A 12,659-nucleotide genomic window follows, 5' to 3' on the forward strand; every position below is an offset into this window, starting at 1 on the left:
CCTAGGGATAAACCATTTACATATCCAACAAAATAATAAACAAATATATTGAGAAAATCCATTTCAAAAAAATCTTTTCCACTTATTTGTTTTAAATAACTAGCTTTCCATGAAAATCACAGGGGGGGAGATTTATCCACCCAACCAATGAGTACATGTAGCCTCTACTAGATATTTCCCTGAGCCAATTTCACTTCTAGAACATATTTCTTGACAGTGACCATACCAGGTCCACCTAGGGCTTATATAACCAACAAGGTCTTGCCTAGGGTTTCACAAACCTCACTAGTCTAACTTGGAATTCCACTAGCAAACCAACTCAAGAATTCAGGTTTTTGGAAACGTCCTTCCTCTCTCAACAACATCCTATCCGAGGTATCAACTTTAAATTCCTCTCTTGGGTATCCTTCAAATAGGCTCCAAGTCACTAGGTTGCCTCAGGATTTTTCCCTCTCACCCTCTTGGATCCCTTTTCCCCAACTTAGGTGATTTATCTCTAGGGGGAGAAATAATTCTCTTCTAACCCTTTGGTAAGTGAAGCTTTCATTTAGAATATTTTCCATTCGTAATTTCTATGGCTGAAATATTATTAATGAAATTTAAAATAATAATAAATGTTTAAGTCTATTACCAGTTCATACCAGACCTTCTATATGACCCAAAGTCTATCAAATCATTTAACTAAAAGTAAATTAAACATTTCTAATTAAGTGAGGGGTATTACATCTGCCCCCCCCTTTGAGCAAAACTCCATCCTTGGTGTTTGTTCCTATCCCTTTAGAATAGGTTGGGATATGCCTCAATCATGTAATTCACATCCTCCTACGTTACCTCTTCTGGGAAAAAGTTCTTCCAATTCACCTTAATTTGGGTGATATCTCACTTCCATTGCATGATTTATCTCTGATCGAGAATACGTTGAGGTTCAACCAGAAATTCTTCATCACATTTGAACTACATTCACAGTCATCAGAGATACCATTAGTTTCCCATTAATCATTAATAAAAAAAAACATATATGAAATTATTTCAACTTTTTTTTTACCTATACATCCTACTAATTAATAATATGCTTAGGATTATAAATATACTTCTTCAACAAAGAAACATGGAATGTGTTATGTACACATATGTGGCTATGTAAAGCCAACTGATAGACTATGGGCCCAATTCAAGCAAGTATTTGGAAAGGGCCACAAAATCACGGAGCCAATTTTGACAGCCTCCCCACCTTAAGTGTTTTTTTCGGTTTGACCCCTACATACACATGGTCTCCCACATGGAATTCCCTATAGGTTTATCTCTTTTCTGCATAAGTTTTATGTTGATCCCAAGTAACCTTCAAATTCATTTTCACTTTTGTCATAGTGTGCTCAATTTCTTTCAGCATGTCGGGTTCCAATATTAGTTTATATTTAGGACTGTTCCAGTTAATAGGGATCCTACACTTTCTCCAATATAATATTTTGAATGGGCTCATTCTCAATGAAGCATGATAACTTTTGTTATATGTGAATGTGGAGGTAATCTTCCCACTTGGTTGGTTGTTGCATAATGTACATTCATAGGATATCTTCCAACACTTTATTCCCTTGTTTAGTTTTCCCATCCCTCTATGGATGGTAGGCATTACTAAATTTCCCTTCAGTGCCTAGTCCTGTAAAAGAAGCCTTCTAAAAGGCAGAAGTAAACTTCACATCTCTATCAGAAATTATTAGGTATACCCTCATGAATATGTTAGCAATTTGAACAATTTTTTAAGTTGACTGTACATGAAAAAATGTGTTGATTTATTTAATTTATCCACAACAACCATTATAGAGTCATTTTCCTTTTAGACTTAGGTAAACATGTGATAAAATCCAATGTGATGATTTCCCATTTCCATTCAAGAATGGGTAATGGGTGAAGTAAACCTGTTGGATGTTGATGTTCAACTTTTACCTATTGACACTCTAAGCATTTTGGTAGATATTTTTCCACATCCCTCCTCATACCAGGCCAAAAATAATTATTTCTCCAATCAGTAATTAATTTTTGGTAACCAGGTAGGGCAACATGGACTTCTGCGATATTTATCTAAAATTAACTGCTTAATAACTTGCTGGTTTGGGACATAAATTTTGTTCTTATAGGTTAGAAAATTATCCTCATTAATTTCATAACATAACAATTTTCATAATTGTTCCTTTGCTTCATTTGTTTCCATAAAAACCAATATTATGGGTCTCTTAGGGTTGCTTCTTTAACCTGATCTATAAAATAAACTTTTACTTGAATATATGTAATTTCATATATACAATTCAGCCTTCTACTTAGGGAATCTTCTACTCAATTTTCCTTTCCCTTCAAGTGTTTTATATAGAATTTGAATTCACTTATGAAAGCATTCCATCATGTTTGTCGAGCATTATGGTTGGTTGTTTAAAGAAACTAGTTAGACTAATATGATTATTAATTAAGATGAACCTCTTTCCTAACAAATAGTGTCACCAAACCAGCAAAGCGTGAACTACTTTTTTCATTCTAATTCATAAGTAGAATATATTTTCTCATGATCCTTCAAATTCCAAGACTCATAGGCTACCACATGATCTTCTTGCATCAACATACCTCTTACCCCTTCCTGATATCCATCGATATAGAAAACAAATTATTTTTTTGGGTCTACAATCCTTAGAACAAGGGTTATAGTTAACAAATTTTTTAGTTGGTTATAACTATTTTGACATTTTGTTGTCCAATTAAAATATTTCACCTTTTTCTACAAAGATTTTATGGGGTAAGATAATCTAGAAAACCCCTCTATAAAGCAGCGGTAATAGCTTGCTATACCCATAAAGGATCGGATGTCTACAAGATTTTTAGTAATGGGCCATTGTATGATAGCCATAATCTTTTCGGGATATACAATTGTCCCCTCTTGGGTGATTATGTGTCCCATGTATTGTATTTGATCCTTATAGAATTCACAATTTCTATTCTTTGAATAAATTGGGATATCATCAATAAACATTAACATGAACTTGTCAAGATAAGGATGAAATATACTATTCATGAGGCACATAAATGTGGTTGGGGAATTAGTAAGACCAAAAGGCATGACTACAAATTCATAATGTCGAAAATGAGTCCTAAATGCAGTTTTGCATATATCTTCATCTATGATCCATATTTGATGATAACCCGAGTGTAAGAAAGCCATGGAAAACATCATAGTGCCCTCAACCTGATCGAGTAAATCATCGATCCTAGGTAGTGGGAATTTTTTTTTAATAGTTAACTTATTCAATTTCCAATAGTCGATGAAAAGCCTTATTGTTCCATATTTATTTTTGAGGAAGTGTACATGGGCTCCCGATGGTGATACACTTGGGAGAATGTATTTCTTATCAAGCAGCTCCTGTAGCTGCAATTTTAATTTAGTTAATTCTGGTATGTTGATATGATAGGGTGCCTTGGATACCATGGTGTTCCTGAAATTAATTTAATCAAAAATTTAATATCTCATTTAGGGGGTAAACCAGGGATCCCCTTTTTATATACATCAACAAAATTTTGGAAAATTGGTAGATTTTCTAAGGTAGCTCTGTCATTTATTTAGAGTTTGTATCTCCTACTTGAATTCCATAAATTTGACAACCCTTTCTAATGCACCTTCTCAGTTGTGAGGTTTTGATTGGCCTTAATTTTAGGTGTCTTGTTATTCCTTGGATTGCTTGCCTATAACCTTCTTCATCAATAAACCTAATAATTTTACTTTTACATTTTATAAGGGACAAATGTTTTTCCAGCAGATCCATACAAATTAAAATTTCATAATAAACTAAGGGAAACATGTTCAAATTTAGTTTTATTAGCTGAACAAGTAATTCAATAGGACAATTTTCCCCTTTTGTTAGCACTCTCCTTTTTAACCTAGTGTCTAACTATATCGGCCAAGGGTTTTTAAACTTGCTTCTTGCAAATGACATAACTCATTCAGGACTTATATAGCTCAAAGTTGCTCTAGGATATATTAAAACGGACACAATATGATAGGAAATCTTACCTTCAGATTCAATCATTTTAGGTTTGTACTCATCCTCATAGTCCTCTAGTGAAACATTGACCTTGTGTAGAATTCTCACCACCTCTCCCATGGTAGATGCCTCTTAAATATTTGTAGCATGTTATATTCCTCCATGATGATGACAATTTTTATAGGAGTATGGTTATCCATAACCCCAACACTGTAATCGGGTTTTCTGTAGTTGACCTAGTTAAGGTCTTTTTGTCACATCCCCCCCAACATAAGGTGCCCTTCTTAGGATGTACCTGTACATACATGTGATTAAATACTTGAAATTTTAGGTAACTTCTCTTTTTATCAGCATATATTCTATGTCTGTCTTATACAGTGTTCAAATTCATTCTCTCTTTATTCACAACCTATTCCACTTGTTTTACCAAATCAGGTCCTAGCATCAATTTATCCTTAGGGCCACTCCAATTGATAGGTGTTCTACACCTATGCCCATATAATACCTTTAATGAACTCATCTTTAGGGAAGCATGATATTTATTATTGTAGGAAAATAATACCAAATGAAGATATTCTCCCCACTTAGTTCGTTGTTCCATAACACACATCCTCAACATATCCTCAAGCACCTGATTCACTTATCCAATCTTCCCATTTGTTTAAGGATGGTATGTAGTACTGAATTTTATCTAAGTACCCAATAAATCAAATAGAGCTTTCCAAAATGCATATGTAAATTTTTCATCTCTATCAGAGATTACCACTTTCGACACTCTACAAATTCTAAAATTTCTTTCATAGTATATGTTAGCAATCTAAACTATTTTATAAGTAGTTTACACTGGAATAAAATGCGCATACTTACTCAGTTTATCTACTACTACCATTATAGAATCATTATGTTTCTTAGACTTAGGTAAACCAGTGATAAAATCAAGTGTGATAATCTCCCATTTCCATTCAAGGATGGACAATGGGTGAAGAAATATGGCTGGATGCTAGTGCTAAACCATCACTTGTTGACATTCTAGGCACTTCATTAAGTATTCAACTACCTCCCTTTTCATACCAGGCCAAAAATAATATTTCCTCAAAGCAGTGATTAATTTTTGATACCCACAATGAGCAACATAAGGGATTTTATGGCATTCATCCAAGATTAATTGTTTTAAGTCTTGTTGGTTAGTAACACAATGTGTACCCCTATAAATCAACATATTATGTTCATCATTGTGATATCCTAATTTATTTTCACTCTTGTTATATAATTTTGTTTGTTGCCAGAAAAATTGGTACTCTAAATCTCTTAGACCAACATCTTTAATTTTTTTTATAGAATTAATTTTAAGTTTGTTAAATGAGATTTCATATAGATAATTCAATTTCTTGCTCAAACAATGCTAACAACCTTGAAATAGAAAGACGAATCCTAGGTTGACATATTAATGTAGGATCAAGATTTATTTATAGAGTCATCCTAGTGCACCAACATTTTGGGATCATTGTTGAGGAGGTTGTCAAGATAATAGTTAATTTTTATCCCTGAGGAGAATTGGGTATTGAAAACGGGAGGTAAGAACTTGCGTACAAAGTAAGAAAAAAGCTTGTTCCTAGTGCCCGCTCTCGTTAGATACGCAAATATTGTGTAGGTATGAATGAATAGGAGAAAAAAGACACCAATAGATCATAAATCAGTACCAAAAACCACCAAATCCCAGGGAATGACAATCCTTGAGAGGTCGACCTTTATAGACGAAATCATTCAGAGAACTGAATCTCAGGTGTCAGTAGGACCCCAGACAATATTTGGAAAGGGCTATACTTTTGTCCCTCAAGCAGAAGAATCACCAACTACATCTTATGTCGAGATCCATAGAAAAAATGAAGGATCTGAGGGGAATTTTCAAAATACAAATAATCTAAACTCTAGTCCTTCACAAGAGGGAAAGTCATGTAATTTGAAACAAGGAGAGGGAGAATCTAGTGGAGCTACTAAGGAAGACCCACAACCATCTGAATTAGGATCTCCTATGACTCTGAGTGAAAAAGAGGGATCTAATGTCCCAGATTTGAGTAGTGTAGTAAAGCCCCTTCAAATTTTTAATACTCTATCCACCCAAATAACACCTCCTGACCAAGAAATCCTTGAGGATTATTGGCACATCTTTGATCAAATGGTAAATCAACCACCTCAAGGACAAACTTCGATGTTGGAATACCCTATTGTCGACCCAGTAGACAATGCCTTGATGAAAGCCATTCCTTTACAAAACATTCCAACCTTTCACAGGATGACCTCAGAGGATCTAGATGATTTTCTATTTGAGTTTAATGTCTCGTGCAGAGGATATTACTACAACACTGATCCTCAAAAATTAAATTTGTTCCCCTCTACTTTAAATGGAGAAATTTTATGACGGTTTATGGGTTTAGGTGCAAGTACCATTAACTCCTAGGACGAAATGAAGAATGAATTTCTCACCAAGTGCCAGGACTACCATAGGACTAGGGCTCTAAAGGATGGAATATTCAAAATGTTTGCAAAGGAAAATGAAACTTTAGAATAATATGTTCAAAGGTTTCAGTATAATTTGCGTAGGCCCCCCCAAGCCACATTACCAAACGCAACCTTGAAATCCATATTGATAAATGGAATGAAAGAAGAATGGATAAAAACTTTAAACCTAATGGGGAAAGGTGAAATTTCTCAAGAAGAATATGACAAAATTGTCTAATTTTGTATCAGGTGTTCATGGGGTAGTACATGCATCAGACTAGAAGGACGAGATTCCATGACTAGAGGAAGTAGACCTCCCACTGGAGGCATGACAAGAAATGAGATTGGTAACCTCTTGGAAGATTTAAAGACAGATATCATGGGCATGCTAACATCACAGTTACACATATTACATGCTAGACAAAGAAAAGCCGAGGTAGAACAAAAGTTAGCCATATTTTGTCCATGCCGCATAAAGAAGCACAGTTAAAGAGAATGTCCTTTGTACATGATTCAGACTTTCTCTATATGCACCAAGGGCAATGCAACAGACTAGTGTCCATCACTTCCCGAATTAAAAGAAATGTTCAAAGAAGCTGAGGAAGGAACATACCTAACATACTTAACGGCTCAACATCGACAATGGCAAGCACAACCCTCATGTATGCCACACGATCCTTCTTTGTTCTTCGCTACACACTATAATCAACAACAAAATCCTAGAACAACAGGGCAAGGTCAAACACCCTTCTCTACCTGGAAATCCCAATAGTATTCCATGTCAACCTAGCCAAAACAACCCTTCCCAGGTGTTGGCTGGCCAAATTCACAAATCTCCACCCCCTTCTAGCAAAATTTAGCTAGTAAACCTTACCCTTCACAGTGGGCTGCTTCGACCTCACAAAACCTGAATTGGTCTCAAAATTGGTAGCATTCTATGGGGATGACCAATATACCCATGGGAATGGGGTCTCAGCGGCCACCCACATCGCCAGCTCCATTCAAGAACCCTCAACCTTCAGTACGCCCCCAATTTCCATCTCAACCAAATACGAATCCTAATAATAGACTAGCTCAATATGTACAGATTCTTGAGAATTTGGATAATGACACAGAACTAGTAGAATGCAATGAGCTTCATCTAGGGTTAGGGAACATTATTAATATAGAAGAAAATAAAGAAACTGAAAAATAAAAACAACCCGAAATAAATCCTTCGACTGTGATTACTATGGAAATAAAACAGGGAGAAGACACAGTAGAGTAGCTAAACCTACCATATATCCTGATTTTGATATCTTAGGGGAATTGAAAAACTTGTGTATAAAGATTTTTCTCCTCTTGGCCATCGAGGACATCCTAATTTATGCAAAGAAAATTAACGAATTATGTGGCAAGAAGTTTGGAAGGAAATCATAAAATCCACCAAGAATACATGTGGTGGGAACTTTATCTCATCTACTTTTGGGTAAACAAGAACTGATTAAATATGAAGATCCAGGAAACCCTGTGGCAACAGTTCATATACAAGGTTGTACCTTTCCAAACATGCTAGTAGATCTTGGGGAAGCCATTAACATTTTGACGACTGAAACCTGCAAAGTTCTAGGTGTTAGTGTCTATCAGTCATGTCAGTCACGAGTGATCAAATATGCTCTTACAAAGTTTTTTGCTAGGGTCCTATGTCAAATTTTTATGTTTTAGTAGGTCTTCAAATAAAAATTTGGTCACTAGTTAGGTCAGCTAATATATTGCTACTCCTTTCACGTCCATGGTCAATGGACATCATCATGGTTAGGTCATTCATTGTTGAAAGAGTCCCATAGTCATCATGGTCATCATTAGGTCATAGGGTTAAACACATGAAAATTGGTCATTTCACAATCAAAATCATCATTACAGAAGGTTTCTTCATCAATTTCAGGTTCCAGACTATCATTTTCAAGTAAGTGGGTCATCTTATACCTTGTTTCACTTTAGTTCATGATTGGAAGGTACAATTCCCACTTTTAGGGTTTTGGCTGCATTTCCTTGGTTTCATAATATCGTTGATAAATTGCTGAGGAAATCCTTAATTTTATAGCTCAGTCAAATTCCCCCACCTGTTATACACCTTCCTAAACACCCCCCCTCATTCCTATCCCTCAATTTCATCATTTTCCCACAAACCCTAGCCTAGACTACACTTTCCTAGGATAGGCCTATGTTTTTCCCTTTTGGACCCCTTCCGCTCACTAATTCCCTAAAATTCCACCTCATTAGACTCCCTAATATCTATCCCTACCCCCCTAAATTTTCACAAGAATTTAGACACCCTCAAAATGCTTCATCACCCTCCACTCCTAAAACTGCCCCAAAACCCTTGTTTTCCTGAAGTAAACCCTAACTTCCTTTCCTAGTGAGATAGGGTTTCACAATGGATCCAAATGCCACAACTAATGATCATAGGAAACATAAATGAGTCCAAGTACAAGATATCTCAATAGGCATAAAGAGCAAGAGAGTGAGCCATCTCCTGCACTAGGTCAAAGGGACATTAAAAAATCATTTGCTACACATAGGGACAATTTTGCTTCAAAGAATGTTTATGACCAAATGGAGATCAAATTGAAAAAAGTGAAAGAGGTGTTTGTCAATAATAGACCAAGTAACAACCTCCTTCAGCATTTACACAAGTACCGTAGATTAGGATATATACAACTTTATTGGAGGGTTATGTCAGAAAAATAAAAATAAAAAAATCAAGTTAATTTCTTGTTTTAGCCATGATTTTGTGGCATGGATTCCGAGAAAATGGAAATAAATTTCCAAAACATGAGAGAGTGTGTTCTTACAAATGTCTTTATCTACAAAATCCTCTCCCAGTTTTTCAAACAGATTCATTGTTACAGAAATATTGCTCCATCTTTGAGGCCTATGTTTGTAGAAAACCTAAAAACTTTACATAGATTTTTGTCGAAAAGGGTAGCGTGCCCCATGCTATGCTTTTAATGGGGAGCTCCAAATGACAATTTTCTTGCATATTTGGATTTTTCAATCACTTTTACATCACTTATAGCCCCTGGAGCAGGATTTTAGCAAGTTCTAGTAGGTGAAAAAAGCCAAAAACACTCAAAAATCACCTCTCTACCCTCTTTTTGAACAGGTCATTGCATTTTTGGAGTACCTATGGGAGAATGAAGTTTCGGAGGGTTAGGATCATCCATTTTCAGTTCTCAAGGATTCTATCATGTATAATACATCCGGATCTATCTCCATGATTTTTCAGATCAGGATTTGGACCTCGAGAAGGCCTCCAAAAGTCACTTCCACCAATTTCGTTGCATTTTCTCCCGGCACGCTACGTTTTGGCCTGAATTTGCCGTGTTTTCAACTAAAAGCCACTTTCCTCAGTTGACTTAGACCATATTCGACCTCCACTGATGTAATTTTTCATTTCTGATGTTGTAATGATGTAAAGAGGTGTAAATAGGTCGGTTAGAGTGAATATGAAGTATATACATGCTTGTAAACATTCTTTATGGTCAAATGTATTGGTTTTGCTATTAAGAGGACGGTTTTTTACCATCCTTAGTCATTAGGTTATGGTTAGAGATATTTTGGGAACTGCTCCACCACTCATGGATTCAACCCCTGAGAGAAGGGAGATGTTGTTTTGGTCTATATGTATCATTTTCTTAGTCATTTGGAGGGTTGGACATCAGAGGTTGGAACACTTGTAGCTTGTACTTCAACTCTTTATTTAGGAAATCAAAGGAGTAGTTGTAGCTATTATCTAGGAATTCATGTGCAGTGAGTTTGTGATGATGTATTTTCTCTGTTATAGTTTTATATGAATGATATACATTTCTCCTTTCCATACCTTATTTCTTCAGTGATTTTCCTTAAAGGTTATAAGCAGAATTCTTTTCATGTAAGCTTTGTTTTGATGGGAAAGTCATTTTGTGTAATTTTTCTTCCTAACTAATGAATTCATGGTGCACATGCTCATTAAGACCTTCTTACTCTTTCAAACCCTACACTACACCGACAAAACCTTAAATCCATCACAAAAGTATTGCTACCTTGCTCCTCCATATATTTATTATCGTAACCCTTTCATACATTCACCTACATACCTAGTTTTCATCCCTAATCCAGCATCAAAACCCTAAAAAATCAAAACCTACCTAAGCCTAGCATACCTAGCCTAATATTCTTTTACATTCTAGTCAACCTTTGGCTGTGATTTCATAGAGAGAGCCCTCTCTGGTTTGGTAGGGCTAGCTACCAAACTGAAAGCTTGGTTTGAGGTTACCTCCATCGATCTCCTCCTTAGCTTGGGACATTATGGAGGATAACACTAGGTATTACAACTTTAGAACCCAACTCAATCTTATTAGAACTTGCTGACAGATTAATACTTACACCTAAAGGAACCTTACATGATGTGACTCTCTATGTCGACTCTTGGGAGTATCCTATGGACATTCTAGTCATCAACGCAATAAATAGGCAAGATGGACATCCTTTGATATTGGGTCGACCTTGGTTAGCAATAGCAGATCCTTCTATAGGATGTCGTGCAGGCAGCACGACTATTAGTCAATGAAATGTTATGAAAAATATTGTTATGTATCCCCCGAAAAAACAAGGTCTTCCTATTGTAAATCCTCAGTTACACCCACCTAGATAACTAGAATAAAACATATTCTCTCCTCTCACACTGGAAGAAGCTCTCAGATTCAAGAATCAAACTGAAGATGATGTTATTAACAACTTCATTAATAAACCAGTTCCCATGAATAATCCTACATGCAAAATATTAAAGGCCATCCTCGATAATGAAGCATAGGGATAAGGGATATCCCTTCAGGGACACAGATGATCAGAATATACACACGACTGTTATTTATAACAGCAGATGAGTTGAGATTGAAATAGGTAAAACACTTAACATTAACGGTAACTTGGACAATCATCAATGGCGAAGAATTCTTCAGGTTCTTCAGAAATATCAAACAACTTTTGATTGGGAATACTCAGACATGAAAGGTATAGATCGCCAGTTGCGTACCCATCATATTTATATTGAGAAGGATTCTCAAACCATCTGGAAGCCTTAGAGGAGGTCAAATTTGCACCTTAGAGAAATTTTGAAAGAAGAACTCCAAAAGTTGTTGGATGTAAATTTTATTTATCCTATCTTAGATAGTCAGTGGGTTTCCTCGTTAGTATTCGTTCCCAAGAAAAACGAGAAATGGTGAATTTGTGTGGACTATAGGGAACTTAATATAGCCACCCAGAAGGACCATTTCCTTGTTCCTTTTATTGATAAAGTTATCGATACCATAGTAGGGAAACAATTTTTTTCCTTCCTTAATGGCTTCAACGGCTATAATCAGATTCATATTTCCCTTGAACAGTAGGATAAAACTATGTTTACGTACCCTTGGGGTACATTTGCATACAGAGTTTTACCCTTTGGTTTATGCAATGCCACACCCACACTTTAGACACAAATATTGAGCATTTTTTCCCATCTGATTGACGAAGGACTTGAAATTTATATGGATGATTTTACCCCCTACGAAAGTGAATTTGAGCAGGGCTTTTGAAATCTAGAAAAAGTACATGAATGATGCATTGCTACCAGATTATGCTTAAGTAAAGTAAAGTGCCACATGATGATGATCGAAGGTGTGGTTCTGGGACACTACATCTCTGCGGCTAGAATATAGGTAGATCCATATAAAATAGAGGTAGTTCTTGCACTACCCACACCACACACACAAACTGAGGTACGTGGTTTCATTGGATATGCAGGGTAATACCACAGATTTATAGAAAAAATTAAAAGGATTGTTGCACCTTTATATGTCTTAACAAGCAATGTTGAATTTAACTCATCTCACAAATGTGATATTTCCTTTGCAGATCTAAAGAAATTAATTTCAACTACACGAGTATTACAAGGACCAAATTGGGATTTACCTTTCCATATCTCTATAGACACATCAAACATTGCTATAGGCATTGTACTTGGACAAGAAGAGGAGAGGAAGCCTTATGCTATTTATTATATTAGCAAAAATCTTACCCCCGTTGAGTTAAATTATACAGTAACAAAAAAAGAATTTTTAGCTGTTATACATGTTA

Source organism: Pinus tabuliformis, chromosome 3_1 (assembly GCF_031772625.1).
Source record: "Pinus tabuliformis cultivar Carrire ecotype Pingquan chromosome 3_1, CPIR1, whole genome shotgun sequence".
Taxonomy (NCBI): domain Eukaryota; kingdom Viridiplantae; phylum Streptophyta; class Pinopsida; order Pinales; family Pinaceae; genus Pinus; species Pinus tabuliformis.